Raw genomic sequence first — 15,963 nt, 5'->3', positions numbered from 1 at the left:
AACACTTATATGCAAACAAATTCAACAACCTAGGAGAGATGGAAAAATTCCTAGAATGATATAATCACCCAAAGCTGGACAAAGAAGAAATAGAACAACTAAACAGACCAATTACAAGCAGCGAAATTGAAGCAGTAATCAAAGCACTCCCCAAAAACAAAAGCCCAAGTCCAGATAGCCTCACAAATGAGTTCTACCAAACATTCACCAGTGAATTAGTGCCTATCCTACACAAACTCTTTCAAAAAATTGAAAAAGAATACTAACAAATACATTCTACAAAGGAATACTAACAAATACGTTCTACGAAGCTAACATTACACTAATACCAAAACCAAACAAAGACAGCACAAAAAAAGAAAATTATAGGCCAATCTCCCTAATGAACACAGATGCAAAAATCCTCAACAAAATCCATGCCAACAGAATTCAACAATGCATCAAAGGGATGATACACAACGATCAAGTGGGATTCATCCCAGGGGCACAAGGATGGTTCAAAATACAAAAACTGATCAGTGTAATCCAACACATCAACAAAAAGAAAAATAAAAACCATATGATCATATCAATAGATGCTGAGAAAGCATTCAACAAAATCCAACATCAATTTATGAAGAAGGCCCTTGAAATTCTCGGGATAGTAGGAACATACCTGTAGGGTAAATGGTTTTCAGGTTTTTCTGCCCTCCCACCATTAGGATTGCCCTGCCTGATGGGACACCTGCAGTTGTTACATTTTTGTAAGCTGAGTTACTTCTGTGGGCCATGGGAGGAGTATTGAGAGGGTCACTAAGAGAAGAAGAAGCAAGAGAGAGGCGGGAGAGAGAAGGGGAGAAAGAAGCCAGAGTAGCCCAGAGGGAAGACTTGCCAGGGGTTTGGAGGCCTGCCAGCCTCCTGGTCCCCTGGCACCCCTACCTGCCATGTACCTACAACTCATGTAAAAGCTCAATAAAATCCTGAGAAAGCCACTGAGCGCTCCAGGACTCCTCCTTTACCCAGTCTGGTCAGCTCGGATCATAGACGAACCAGCTCTGTGCCTATCCTGGCACTACAATACCTTAACATGATAAAACCATATATGACAAACCCACTGCCAATGTTACTTTCTTTTTTTTTTTAAAGATTTATTTACTTATACAATAACTGGGGTATAGTGAGAGGCGTGGGAGGGTTAGAGCATTCACCAGAGACAGAGCAGGGAGCAGAACAGACAAACAGACAAAAGACACTGCTGAGGGGAACAGCGGGTGAGGCAGGAGAGGTCTGCCACGCCATGTGGATTTCTCCCTGGCCGGCCAAGAATCGAAGCAGCGCAGCAAAGGCTGCGCACAGATTCACAGCGTTGTGCTCAACCTGCTATGCACTGGGGAGGCCTGCCAATATTATTTTCAATGGCAAAAAGCTGAAGGACTTTCCTTTAAGATCAGGAACAAGACAAGAATTTCCTCTTTCACCACTGCTCTTCAATATAATACTGGAGGTCCTAGCCAGGGCAGTAAGCCAAGAGAAAGACATACAAGGAATCCAAATAGGGAAAGAAGAAGTAAAACTATCACTATTTGCTGATGATATGAAAATATACGTAGAGAACTCTAAAAACTCCACAGAAAAACTATTCTAAATAATCAACCAGTTCAGTAAAGTAGCAGGATACAAAATCAACATGCAAAAATCAGTAGCCTTCCTATACACAGTCAATCTGAAGAAAAAGAAATCAAGAAAACCATCCCTTTTATAATTGAAACCAAAAAAATCAAATACTTGGGAATAAACCTGACAAAAGAGGTGAAAGAACTATACAAAGAAAATTATAAAACATGTTAAAAGATATAGAAGAAAACACAAAGAAATGGAAAGACATCCCCTGCTCATGGATTGGAAGAATTAACATTATTAAAATGGTCATCCTACTGAAAGAATTTACAGATTGAATGCTATTCCAATAAAAATCTCAATGACATGCTTCAAAGACATAAAACAAATAGTGATGAAATTTATATGGAACCACAAAAAAACCATGAATAGCCAAAGCGCTACTGATAAAAACAAAGAAAAAAGGAGGTATCACACTTCCAAACTTCAAGTTATACTACAAAGCCATAATAATTAAAACAGATTGATATTGGAACAAAAACAGACATACAGATCAATGGAACTGAATAGGGAGCCTAGAAATAAAACCACACTTATGTGGACAACTGATCTTTGACAAAGGAGCAAAGAACATGCAATGGAACACAAACAGTTTGTTCAATAAATGGTGCTGGGAAAACTGGACCTCCACAGGCAAAAAAATGAAACTAGACCATTATCTCTCACCATGCGTGGACATAATACCCGAAACCACGAAATATATAGAAGAAAATATAGGTAAAACACTACAAGACATACATCGCAATAACATCTTTAAAGACACATCACCCAAAGCAAAGAAAGTCAAGGAAAAGATAAACACCCAGGATTACATCAAACTGAAAAGCTTCTGCACAGCAAAAGAGACATTAACCAAAACAGAGAGACACCCCACTTATTGAGAAAAAATCTGCACTGCATTCAACTGATAAGGGACTGATCACAAAGATATACAAAGAACTCACAGGACTCACCAAAAACAAAATAAACAATCCAGTCAAGAAATGGACAGAAGAACTCGAAAGACATTTCTCCAAAGAGGAAATGCAAATGGCCAAAAGGCATATGAAAAAATGTTCAACATCCCTTATAATCAGGGAAATGCAAATCAAAACCACATTGAGATATCCTCTTAGACCAGTAAGAATGGCACATATCAAAAAAAAACAAGCAACAAGAAATGTTGGCGAGGATGTGGTGAAAAAGGAACTCTCCTGCACTGCTGGTGGGAGTGCAAACTGGTCCAACCACTATGGAGAGCTGTCTGGAGGTAACTTTGTCTACTGAAAATGGAGCTACCATATGACCTGGCAATTCCACTCCTAGAGATCTACCAAAATAACACAAAAACATTGCTTCAAAAGGCCACCTGTACCCCTATGTTTATTGCAGCACTGTTTACAATAGGTAAAACCTGGAAACAACCCAAATGCCCCAAAACAGATGACTGGATCAAGAAGATGTGGTACATATACACAATGGAATATTATTCGGCAATCCAAAAAGATAAAATCATGCCATTCACAATAATGTGGATGGAGCTAGAAGTAGTTATGGTCAGTGAAATAAGCCAGAAGGAAAAAGAAAAATACCAGATGGTTTCACTTATAGCGGGAATATAGGGGAACCAAATAAGATAGCAGTGTAAAAAAATAATAACTGTATAAAACACAACAAAGCAAAAACAGACAATTATAAATCAGAGACATACTGCAGGGGAGGAGGAGACAGAGGGATCAGAAGGAGGGAGGGAGGAGCACAGGGGACTGAGGTGATGGTGCATGGGTGCACTGGTGAAGGAAACTCTATGGGAACTATACTTGAGGAGATGGGGGAAGCAAATATTGTTTAAAAATGAATAATGATGTAAAAATATTAATAAAAAATCAAAAAATAAATAAAATAAAATAAATACAGATAAAGACAAGTGTTGCTGAGGGTGTAAACAAACTAAAATTCTCATATACTGCTGATGAGAAAATAGTGATGCATCTGCTTTAGAAAACTGTGGACACTTTCTCAAAATGCTAAACCCAGAGTTACCCAATTAATTGGATCATATATGATCCAATTACACTCATATATACCAAGAGAAGTGAGAACACATGTCCACAGAAACACTTGCAAGTGAAAATTTACATCAGCATTATCACTACGAGCCTAAACATGTAAACAGCCCAAAAGTCTACCAACTTATCAGTGGCTACATAAATATTGTATATCATACAATGAAATATTTAGCATAAGAAGGAAGTAATGGTGTATCCTGTAACATGGATGAACAGTTGGAAATATGCTCAGTGAGAGAATCCAGTTACAAAAGACCACATATTATGTGTTTCCAATTATATTACACTTCCGGAGGAGGCATGCCTAGAGATGGAAGGGCATTAGTAGGTACTAATTGGTAGTAGTAGGGACCTAATGGGATTCAGAGTAGGAGATATGAAGTAGCTGCTAGTGAGTATTGGTTTCTTTGGTGGAGTGTTGAAAATGTTCTAAACTGCAACATCATGAGGTTGTGTACTCTGTTACTGTACTTGAAAAACATTGAGGGCCTCCCCAGTGGCGCAGCGGTTGAGCGCCGGGTTGCGAAGCTGCCCGCGGCCTCTGCGGCGCCGGTTCGATCCCCGGCTGCTCCCCTACCACCGGAGGAGGGTCCCACATGGTGCGCAGACCTCTCCTGCCGCCCGCTGCTCCCCTCAGCAGTGTACTTCGGTCCCTCTGCCTGCTCTGCTCCCCGCTCTGGCTCTGGTGAATTCTCTCACCCTCCCGCGCTTCTGACTGTACCCAGTGCATGTATAAACAAAACAAACAAACAAATAAATAAATAAATAAATAAAAACATGCCTCTATTAAAAAAAAAAAAAAGAAAAACATTGAACTGTACACTTTAAATGAATTTTGTGGTATGTGAGTTATATATCAAACTGTTAAAAGAAACCCCTACCCCTCATGCACAGTAGACATTATGGTGTCAATCTTGCCACCACCCCCCAAACAATTAATGTCTTAAAGACATGCTATTATATGACTTAAATAAATTGAACCAAGAAAATAAGTGAGTTTATTAAAGAATTAAGACTGACCGCTTACACCAGGGTACAACCTCCAGGCGCTCTGGGAAAGCTATCTAATTTCTGAGTCTCATGGTGAGCATGTTATACAATCTGCAAGGAAAACACTTTACATTCTCTGTGATTTTCACAAAGAAAGCTTCCAGTTAATGTATCCCTTTGAGGTACTTTATGTATTTAGAAAAACAAAGAGCGTTGTTAAACTTAATCTATTTAGAGTCTTACCTTCCAGGAACTGGAATTTTTAGCAATGTCATAGCTTGAATTCTGTCTTTTTTTGAAATTACTGATTTGCTCAGAAACAGCTTTTTGCTGCTGCTGACACAGCTTCTTTGCAAGGTCAATCCAGTTGTGCCTTGGTCGGCGTTTTAGTTGCTCCTCTCAATTGAGACCAAGGAGACATCTACCTCTTTAATTGCTTATTTCAGCTTATACCATCTTTCCATATGTCACTTTAGTGAATCAAATCTCAAGAATTTTTTGGTTCTTAAGAACAATTTATTATAGCATTACTGCACAGTCCAAACACTGATAGCAATAACTTCTCTTTTGAAGAACTGTGGGTTTATGGTTAAATCCATAGAAATTTAGGAAGATAAAATAAAATAAATGAGGGGAAATCAATAGTTTTACAATTATCAACAGAGTTGCAGTTTAATTATATCCTAGACATACACATCCTTAATGCATTTTTGATAAGAAGTTATGGATTGATAGTCTACATTAACTTAGGTTGAGTTGCAGAAAACATCTGCATTTATAACTGTGTCACTTTTCCCTGTTTTGCAGAATTCTATACTAGTTAAATTGCACTATAAAAAGATGCATCATTAATCAATAATCATTGAGAAGATATATAGAATAGGCAAACTCATTTGCACAACAAGATAAGAAAAAAGTCAAAAAGTGTGCCTAAATATTTTAGAGTAACGTACAAAACCTATATGAATAAACTTGTATTTGATATCAGACAAGTCTTTTTGTTCTATTTATTGACTTATTTTTAATCATGATTCTTAAAACTTTACATTTCAAGTGACATTTAATAACTTTAAAGAAGACAGACAATTTTGTTATTACAGACATGGCATAAGTAAAAGCATACAGCTGTTTGAGTGCATTTCAAATGCTTTTCCTTGATGAGTTGAGTCATGCAATGAGAAGTGTGTTAGAAGAAGCATTATAATTTACAAGTCACGAGATAGTTAATAAACATTGTACAAACAGTATTTCTTTAAGTCTCTGTAACTGACCTAAAAATAAAATGAGTATTTACATTTTGGAATGTTGGTGCTAAAATGCTAGTAACAAATTTGAGGCAAGTTTCCCCAACTGGACAATGAATTTGTGTCTATCCCAAAGATCATACACTTCCTACTTCCCACTGCCCTTTAGTGCATTAATTTAATAGTTCAGTAAATAGAAAGGGGCAGTGAAGACCTTTTCTTTCTTTTTAGACTATTTAAATCCACAAAAAGTTTTTCTTTATCTCTCAACTTGGAATTATACTTTATCTCCCAATTTGGAATTATAACTAAAAACATCTTCATTATGAAATTAAAGATCAGGCCTCCCTGGTGGTACAAGTGGTTAAGACGCAACCTATGAAGCTATCCGCAGCCACTGCAGCACCAACTTCCATTCCCAGCCAGCCAGGGAGAAACTCACATGGTGCAGCAGACCTCTCCTGACTTGCCCGCTGCTCCCCTCAGCAGTGTACTTAAGTCAATCTGCCTGTTCTGTTCCCCACTCTGTCTCTGGTGAATCCTCTCACCCTCCACATCTCTGGCCTGTACCCCAGTTCCTGTATGTATAAATAAATAAATCTTTAAAAAAAAAAAAAAGACTAAAGACAGCTTGAGAGTAGAATCACTGTCTACTTTGTACCTTCTAGAATACCTAGAACTAAGAAAATAAATGAACAGACTTGTCATAAATGGAGAAAGATTTCAAGGAATATGAGTGGATGGGAGGGAAGAGGGAATCAATAGAAAATTGACCAGATAAAGATAAACTAACACATTGCTCTTAGGTAGAGACACTTAGGGTTTTTAACATACCAGGATTTTCTAAGTTAATTTATACATTTCAATGTGCTCCTAAATAAAGTCCTTGGTTTACATATTGTTTAGTGGATGGTGAGGTTCTTTAGCCAACACAGATTTAAAATTTCAGTCAGTTTAGAGAGAAGCTGATTGGCAGGCGTGTAGCACTCAGGTGTGCACACACACATCCTATTTCCCTTTAGACTGTCTGTCTTTGGCCATTGGGTAAACTGGTGAGCCTGAAATAGATAGAAATCCTGAACTTTCATTGAACCCCACTTGCTGGCCAGGGCCTCAAAATAGCAGCAAATCTCTTCACACAGCCCCACCATTGCGACCTGAAGGCACCTGCCCATACCATCCCACCCCAACCTTTTAAAATAAAAGTTTCTACATCTAGGCCTTCCATATGTAAAGAGGATGCCCAGGTATGATAGAGAGTAGAGTTAGAAAATCCCAGGTCTTGTAACTGCCCCTTTGTTTTTTTAAACATCATGGAAATGAAATGTCTTCTGGAAATGACATTTTGATATGGAAATTTTAGTCCACCTCCAGCAATCAGGAGTGACACACGGTCATGTTATTCGGTGGGATAGAGGACACAAAGAAGACATTGAGGAGAAAGGAAAGAAGGTTCTGAAGCAGAGTCCACCCTTGAAGGCAGCCCCCTAAATTATTAAACCCAGCACAGGGTACAGTTTGTGTATAAGGTAGAACCCCACTTAGTTCCTTGGAGCCCTCCAACCCAGGATCCTGTCCTCACCTCAACGTTGTCCAGTCTGGGCAGGGACCAGCATTTTCCCTTTAATATCAGGCTTCAGGACATAATTAAGGGTGAATCTATTTATTTGGAGCTTGACCAGCACCAATCAAGCAACTGGAATTAGAGTCTTCCCTCTCAAAACGCCTTAGTTTCTGGTGTATCCCCCCACACACACTTTTTGGCAGTTATGCAAATATAGAATTAAAAGCTACCAATCTGATTGGAGCTCCTGTGGATGCCAATCAACTAATAGAACCAATAAGGTTCAAAAGCTGGCACCCTGTAGCATATTTAAGCCAGCCTCCAACCACCTTTGAGGAGTTGCGTGGTGGGGAACTTGGAAAGGAGCTTGAAGAGGCAGTTGGAGATGCCATCAGATTCATCCAGAAGAACTTTGCTAAAGTATAACACTGAACTCTGTCCTCTGGCACCATGCCTTCAAAGACCTGACCTCTGACACTGCCTCCAACATTTCCTGCTGAATGACACCTGTGCAGGGTATCCCTGAAAGAGGTGGTTGCTTTGGCTTTAGGCCCAGCATCTTCAGGAGCTCTAACTCATCTGGCATCACCCCCTTATGCTGTTACCATTGGTATCATCTGGTCTGGTATCCAGCCTTCAGATTACTGATGCTGACTTGGACTGCTTCTGCTGATTGCTGTGTGCCCCCTCAAGTGAGACCTTCAAGACCTTGATGACTTGACATCTTTGTGGCCTTCGAACCATTGCTGCTACCTCTGGCCCTGCCCCTTTCTCCCAAATACTCTCTCTCCTTTGTAAGTAAATCCTGTTGTAGTTGATCCCTCAGCCTGAGTAGGCTTGCAGTTGAGCGCATGGGTGAGAACCCATAGACAGTGACCTGTCCCCCACCTTTGAATTGTCCTTTGACCTGTATTGCACTGTTTCAGCTCTATGCCAGACTGGTCATTTTTGTTTTTATTATTTATTTTTTATAAGTTTTTTTTTAATTTATAAAAGAACTGGGGTACAGTCAGAGGCATGGGAGGGTGAGAGAATTCACCAGAGACAAAGCGGGGAGCAGAACAGGCAGACGGAAGGAAGACACTGTTGAGGGGAACAGTGGGAGAGGCAGGAGAGGTCTGCCACACCATGTGGGTTTCTCCCTGGCCTTCCGGGAATCGAACCCATGCTGCAGAAGCTGTGAACAGATTCACAATGTGGCACTCAACCCTCTGCGCCACCAGGGAGGCCCAAGACTGGCCGTTTTTAGATGGCATTTTCATATTATAATCATTGTTTTGAATGTGTATTTTATTCCTCACTACTGTACACATAGTTGGCAATGTTAACTACTTTTTGAAATATTTAGTCTTTCTAGACTTTCTAAAGTATTTGATATATGTTAAAAGTAGAAGTAATAAAAAATAGTTTTTGTAAATTTTTTTCTTAAAATTCATATGATATATTACGTTATGGGAAATGGCCTAACCACCTGCTTGAGCAGGAAGCACTGTGCTTGTGCACAAGTCAAGGGGAAGAGTGAGGAGAAGACAGTGTGAAGAGCTGTAGGCCTATGTGTTTATAGTGAGGCAAAATCATTGCTTCTTATGTTTGTGCATTTGTTTTATAATTCTATGTATGTAGAATATATGATGGAAAAACAAGTCCTGATTTTCAATATGTAGCTTTTCTAGGTGCTAAAGATGTTGTCCATATATGACAAACATAGAGTTTGTTAATAAATACACTTTGTGTTAAAATTCCTGGCACATGCGAACATGACAGCCCAATGGGTTGGTAGAAGAGGGAGAGAGAGGAAAGGTAGGTCTTAGGTCAATAAAATGTTCATATTTTAAGACACTTTCAAATTTTAACTGTTGCAAGAGCACTGTATAGAAAATAGAGATATTCAGTCCTCATTTCAAACATCTAATCCTGCTACATGTTTGAAAGTTCCCAACATACATTAAAAGTATAAGTAGAGGAATAGCACTTTGCAAATATCATTTTTGCTGAAATTAATAGGAAATGATGTCTTCTGGGAATGTAATTATTCAACCACCTCTGTGTGTGATATATACACTTATTTAAACTTGTTCAGTGGTTTGGAGGAGGCAGGAGTGTAAGAATTGCAAAAGATAATATTGTATGTCAGTGTGCTCATACCTGGACACTTTCAGACACAATCATGTTTTGCGTGTCATGTGCATTTTGTTTTGTTGTGTACACAGTGAATATAATGAAAAATTCATTCTGATTTTGCAACATCTAATCTTGATGTTAAAGAGGTTGTTAAAGAGGTTGTCAGTGTATGAGAAAGTAGTTAGTAAAATTAGCACATTTTATACACTTTGCATTGACAATCAAAGTTTGCCTTCTATAAATGACTTTTGATAGGAATTTGTTCAATCACCAGTAAGCATTACACAAGCTTGCACCTGTCCACCAGACTGGTGGCGGAGAGAAGGAAGGAAGGGAGGGAGTAGTGCAGGCCAAAATGGTCATATTTCAAGATACGCCATATTATAACCACTGTTATGTGTGTGCAGTTTTATGTAATAGTGTTGTGTACATATTATACAAGTAAGTTCTTGTGTGTAATGCCCAGTCTTTCTAGATTGTTAGAAGTACTTTATATATTTAAAAGTATAGTAGAATAATGCTGCTTGTGAATAGCTTTTAAAAATGAATGGGAAAGGGCCTCACCTGGTGGCGCAGCAGTTGAGCGCTGGGCTGTGAGTCTGCCTGCAGCCTCTGCAGTGCTGGTTCGCAACCGGAGGGTCCCACTAAAAAAATAAAAATAAATTAAAAATCACCATTTAAAAAAAATGAATGGGAAATATCGATGGAAATGAAATTGTTAAACCACTTCAATGAACAGTTATATTCCCTGTCATTACTCACTGGGCTGAGGAAGGTGGGAGGGAGGAAATCGCAAAGGATGTTTTGCAAGTGTGTACTCGAAAATATTAGTTTATTCAATTACCTGTTTATTATATAAATTTCATTTAACTTTACTGTATATTTTTTTAAAGATTTATTTATTTATTTATACAAGCACTGGGTATAGTCAGAAGCGCGGGAGGGTGAGAGAATTCACCAGAGCCAGAGCAGGGAACAAAACAGGCAGACTGATGAAATACACTGCTGAGGGGAGCAGCGGGCGTGGCAGGAGAGGTCTGTCGCGCCATGTGGGACCCTCGCTGGCAGCCGTGGGATCTAACCATCACTGCTGAGGCTGTGGGCAGCTTTGCAGCCCAGCGCTCAACTGCTGCGCCACCAGGGGGAGACCCACTTTACTGTATATATTTTATATGTACTGGACAAATGGGGCCTAACATTTTAATACTAGTCCAGTATATTAGAGATTGCAAATGTATGACAAAAGTAGACTTAGTAAACTATCATATTTTGTATACTTTGTGTTGAAATTCATTGTAAGACCTTTGAAAAAGACATTCAGAGATGAATTTTTTTTTTTTTAAGATTTATTTATTTATTTATTTATACAAGCACTGGGTACAGTCAGAAGTGCGGGAGGGTGAGAGAATTCACCAGAGCCAGAGCGGGGAGCAGAGCAGGCAGAAGGACCGAAGTACACTGCTGAGGGGAGCAGCGGGCGGCAGGAGAGGTCTGCGCGCCATTTGGGACCCTCACCTGCTGGCCGGGGAGCAGCCGGGGATCGAACCGGCTCTGCAGAGGCTGCGGGCAGCTTCGCAACCCAGTGCTCAACCGCTGCGCCACCCCTTTATTTTTTATTTTATTTTTTTTTTTTTTTTATGGCTTCTCCCTCCCTCTGCCTTCAGTATTTTCCTGGGTCATTCCAAGTTCAGATAGTGACTTTTTTTTTAATTTTTAATTTTTTTAAACAATATTTTCTTCCCCCCAACCCCTCAGGTTGAGTCCCCATAGAATTTCCTTCCCCAAGGTACCCGTGCACCATCACCGCAGTCTCCTGTTTTCCTCCCTCCCTCTCTCTGATCCCTCTCCCTCCTCCTCCCCTGCAGTATGTCTCTGATTTGTAATTGTCTGTTTTTGCTTTGTTGTGTTTTGTACTGTTATTATTTTTTTTACACTGGTGTCTTATTTGATTTCCCTATATTCCTGCTATAAGTGAAACCATCTGATATTTTTCTTTTTCCTTCTGACTTATTTCACTGAGCATAATTCCTCTTCGCTCCATCCATGTTGGCGCAAATGGCATAAGTTTATCTTTTTGATAGCTGAATGATATCCCATTGTGTATATATACCACATCTTGATCCAGTCATCTATTTTTGGGCATTTGGGTTGTTTCCAAATTTTACTTATTGTAAATAGTGCTGCAATAAGCATAGGTGTACAGGTGGTTCTTTTGAATCAATGTTTTTGTGTCCTTTGGGTAGATCCCTAGTAGTGGAATTGCCAGGTCATATGATAGCTCCATTTTTAGTAGACTGAGGAAGCCCCACACAGCTTTCCATAGTGGTTGGACCAGTTTGCACTCCCACCAGCAATATAGGAGAGTTTCTTTTTCACTATATCCTCACCAATGTTCAACAGGCATATGAAAAAAATGTTCAACATCCCTTATAATCAGGGAAATGCAAATCAAAACCACACTGAGATACCACCTTACACCAGTAAGAATGGCACATATCAAAAAAACAAGCAACAACAGAGATGAAATTTTAAATCACATCTAAGTTACACATGTGCCCACACTGTACACTGGGTTGGTAGTAGATAGGAAGAATTGTTCTAAACTAGAATATTCCTGTTAGAAGACACTTCTAGACTGAACCATTGTCACATGTGTAGCTTATTTAGTGCATGTAGTAGACAAACAAAATCCTTATTGGAAACAGCTAGTCTCTCTGGATGCTTAGAAATGCACAAAATATGTCAAAGTAGAGACAGTAAAACACATTTTGTAGAAATCCTTTTGTTAAAATTCATAGGAAATAATGTCTTTTGGAAATGGAATGGTCACAATAATTAGGCCACTGCTCTGGGTAATGCACATTATTTTTATATTTGTGCTAGGTCAGGGAGGGAGGAGGAGAAAAAAATCCATGGGGCTTTATATCAATGTTTATAGTTAGGCAAGATTAACCATTTCCCTTATGTCTCATTTTGTTTTATTTAGTTGTGTATATCGTCTACAAAGACAAGTGTTCTAAATTAAAACATCAAATCTTTCTAGATGTTGAAGAGGTTGTTGCTACATAACAAAAGTAGAGTTAGTTAACAAATACATTGTGTACATTTCATGTTAAAATTCATAGAAAAAAATGAGTTTGCTGCCAAATTGAGGAAATGAAATTGTTAAAATCCCCTCTGCATTATTACACCTTCCCACTGCATTGATGAGAAGAGGAATGACTCTAGACTAGATTGTCTCCTCTTAGAAGGTACTCATATTTCAGCCTTTGTGTTCAGTTTAGTCATGCATTTATATATATAGGGGACAAACTTAAATCCTCATTTGAAATACCTAGTCTGTCTATGGCAGTATCACCCTGAATGCACCCGATCTCATCTGAAATACCCAGTCTTACAACATATTTAAAAATGAACAACTTATGTTAGGAGCAGAGAATTAATATAACACTCTTTAAATCTTTTTTCTGCATATTCATAGGAATGGATGTATTTAGTGACTCAAATTACATTTGAGAGTGTGGTAAATGTTCACTGGGAAAGGGAGTATGAACAGAGAAGGAAGTGCAGCAAGTTAAGATTCTACATCCTTTAAGTCTTTTATTTATTTTTTTAAAGATTTTTTATTTATTTATGCAAACAAGAACTGGGGTATAGACCAGAGGTGTGGGGGGTGAGAGGATTCACCAGAGACAGAGTGGGGAACAGAACAGGCATATTGTCTGAAATACAAAGCTGAGGGGGACAGCAGGGCAGTCAGGAGAGGTCTGCTGCACCATGTGGGTTACTCCCTGCCTGGCCAGGGGATCGAACTGGTGCTGCAGTGGCTGCAACAGCTTCATAGGTTGCATCTTAACCCCTTGCGCCACCAGGGAGGTCCACCCATAAGTCTTTGACAGATTCCTATTATCTCACCATTCTTCTACATGTGCATTTCACCTAATATGACTGTGCATAAAGGAGAAACATGTCCTAATGCCCAAAGTATTTTAAAAAGTAAGAGTAAAACAATCCTTTTACAAATGCCCTTTTATAAGTTTTTTTTTTTCGAAGAACTGTCTTGTGGGGGTATTTGTTAATTCAGCTGTCGTAGCTGGTGTGGCCTGAGAACCTACTGAGGTGGTGGGCAGGGGAATGAGAGGGGAGGAGGGAAGGACTCTGCTACAATCACCACAGCTAGAGCCAGTGGAGATGAGAAACAGAAATCTATATGTGCAGTTTTGTAACATGCCTGTGTTCATTGTGGACAAGGTTCATTCTTTATTTTGCAACGTCTGAAGTTTTTAGATATCCTGAGGAGACAATGGATGATAAAAAGTAGAGCTTGTGAATTAAACAATTTTTGAATACCTTTTTGCATAATAGAGAAATATCTTAGAGGTGGCATTGTCACGACTATCTCTTAATGTGGGTCAATACTTGATCATTAAGTTGGCAGCAGAGGGACACAAGTACAGAGAGAAAAGATAAAAGCAAATGTATTCATATTTCCATTTGATTTTATGACAAACGATGTGTGTGTATCTCTGCAGCTGTACTATAGGAAAACACTGCTAATTAATTTAGTGGAAACACCTCCTTGCTAACATTTTGATAGATTAGGTAATGAATTGCCCTAGAAGCATTATGTTTTGTATTATACTCTGTTGTTGTATGTCTCATTTTTATATTTTTTTAATTTTGTATTTCTCAGAATTCTTTTTTTTTGAAGATTTATTTATTTATACAAGCACTGGGTACAGTCAGAGGCATGGGAGGGTGAGAAGATTCACCAGAGACAGGGGAATAGAACAGGCAGACTGACAAAATACACTGCTGAGGGGAGTAGCCGGCGGGCAGGAGAGGTATGTTGCGCCATACCTCTCTTCGCCGGGGGCTGGGGATCGAACTTGCGCTGCAGAGGCTGCGGGCAGTTCGCAGCCCTGCACTCAACTGCTGCTCCACCAGGGGAGGGCCCATAATTTCTCAGAATTCTTAAATTATTTTTTAATTAGCTTATCAGTCATTTGCATGTCTATATAACTTCAGGTTACATTTTTACTTCTCCATATGTGCACATGCTTCACTCACCCTGCACCAAACGTCCCGTGACAATGCCCTGGCCCATTCCTCCCATTATTCCAGGGCCTCCCTCTCCCCTTTCCCTCTGGTAACCAGAGTATTTTTCACAAGAACTAATAATTCTTTTAGACTGTGCTTTGTTTTAGGCTATGCTTTGCCAGTATACATTTTTAGATATTTATATTCCACAGATAAACAAAACCATCTGATATCTAACTTTCATTTTCTTATTTTTTCCTCATTGTTCCTCAAAGGATGGTGTTTAATCATTTTTCAAAGTTGTATAGTATTCTATTAAGTTGTATAATATTCTATAGTATTCTATTAAATCCACAGTTTCATTATCCAGTTGTCTATCATTGGTCATTTAGGTTGATTCTGTGACTTGGCAACTGTGGACAGTGCTGCTATGAATATAGGGCACATAAATCCATTTGTATGAGTGTTTTCATATTCTGTGGGTAAATACCTAGGAGAGGTATTATTGGATTATATGCTATTTCCATTTTTATTTGTTGTGGTATCTCTATACTATTTTCCATAGAGGCTGCACCAGGTTGCGTTCCCACCAACAATGAATGAGTGTTCTTAAAGTGTGTTGGCAAAGATGGACAGCCAGATGCAAAAAAAAAAAAGGAAGAAGAATGAAATTTGGTTCATACTTAATGGATTTAATTCCATACACAAAAATCAATTCAAGATGGACTAAAGATTTCAATATTACACCTGAAACCACAGACTACTTAAAATAAAATGTGGGAGAGGGGGATCCAGCCACCACCGGGGCACCAGGCAGACGCGCCATATTTAGACAGGGAATTCTGCATGCATCTGGACCTCACCAAAGCTGTCGTGTGGAACTGAGAAAGGGTTGTCCCCACAGTCAGAGGTGAGCTGAAGTCAGGCCCTGCTTGGCAGCAAGTTGGAACCCAGAGGGTGTTCCAGAGATTTGGGGCCCAATGGGCGATCCAGCCACTGCCAGGGGAGTCTGTGGGGCCTTAAGACCCACCTCTGGAAGTAAACAAATACAGAAGGAGGAGATTTTCAGGGACAGCGACCATTACTATATCCATAATCCCACTGACCATAATCCATAATCCCACTTCTGGCATAACAGTATTTGACTTGATTGGACCACCAGTTTCTGACATCCCAGAAAGAGCACACCAAAGAGATGACGGCCAGTACCAGGGACACAATGTCCCAACACATAGGACAAACCAGAAAACAAGCAGCAAGGAGAAGAAGAATTATAAGCAACCAAGCACATCCCCATGGA

General features: G+C 39.4%; 2 long non-coding RNA genes across 2 annotated transcripts in view; one reads left to right on the top strand and one right to left on the bottom strand.

The window, feature by feature from the left end:
- Positions 1 to 7,610, bottom strand: part of LOC129144837 (uncharacterized) — a 55,828-nt gene extending 48,218 nt beyond the window's left edge. Inside the window, exon 1 of the long non-coding RNA XR_008549552.1 lies at positions 7,521 to 7,610. This is a non-coding gene — a long non-coding RNA (uncharacterized LOC129144837). The remainder of the gene's footprint in view (positions 1 to 7,520) is intronic.
- Positions 7,611 to 7,843: 233 nt separating this feature from the next.
- The window catches only part of LOC129144836 (uncharacterized), a 37,804-nt gene continuing 29,684 nt past the window's right edge, over positions 7,844 to 15,963 (top strand). The window contains exon 1 of the long non-coding RNA XR_008549551.1: positions 7,844 to 8,296. This is a non-coding gene — a long non-coding RNA (uncharacterized LOC129144836). The remainder of the gene's footprint in view (positions 8,297 to 15,963) is intronic.

This window comes from Talpa occidentalis, unplaced genomic scaffold (genome assembly GCF_014898055.3).
Source record: "Talpa occidentalis isolate TD23 unplaced genomic scaffold, MPIMG_talOcc4v2.1 talOcc4.7, whole genome shotgun sequence".
NCBI lineage: Eukaryota > Metazoa > Chordata > Mammalia > Eulipotyphla > Talpidae > Talpa > Talpa occidentalis.
This window is presented reverse-complemented; position numbering and strand designations above follow the sequence as displayed.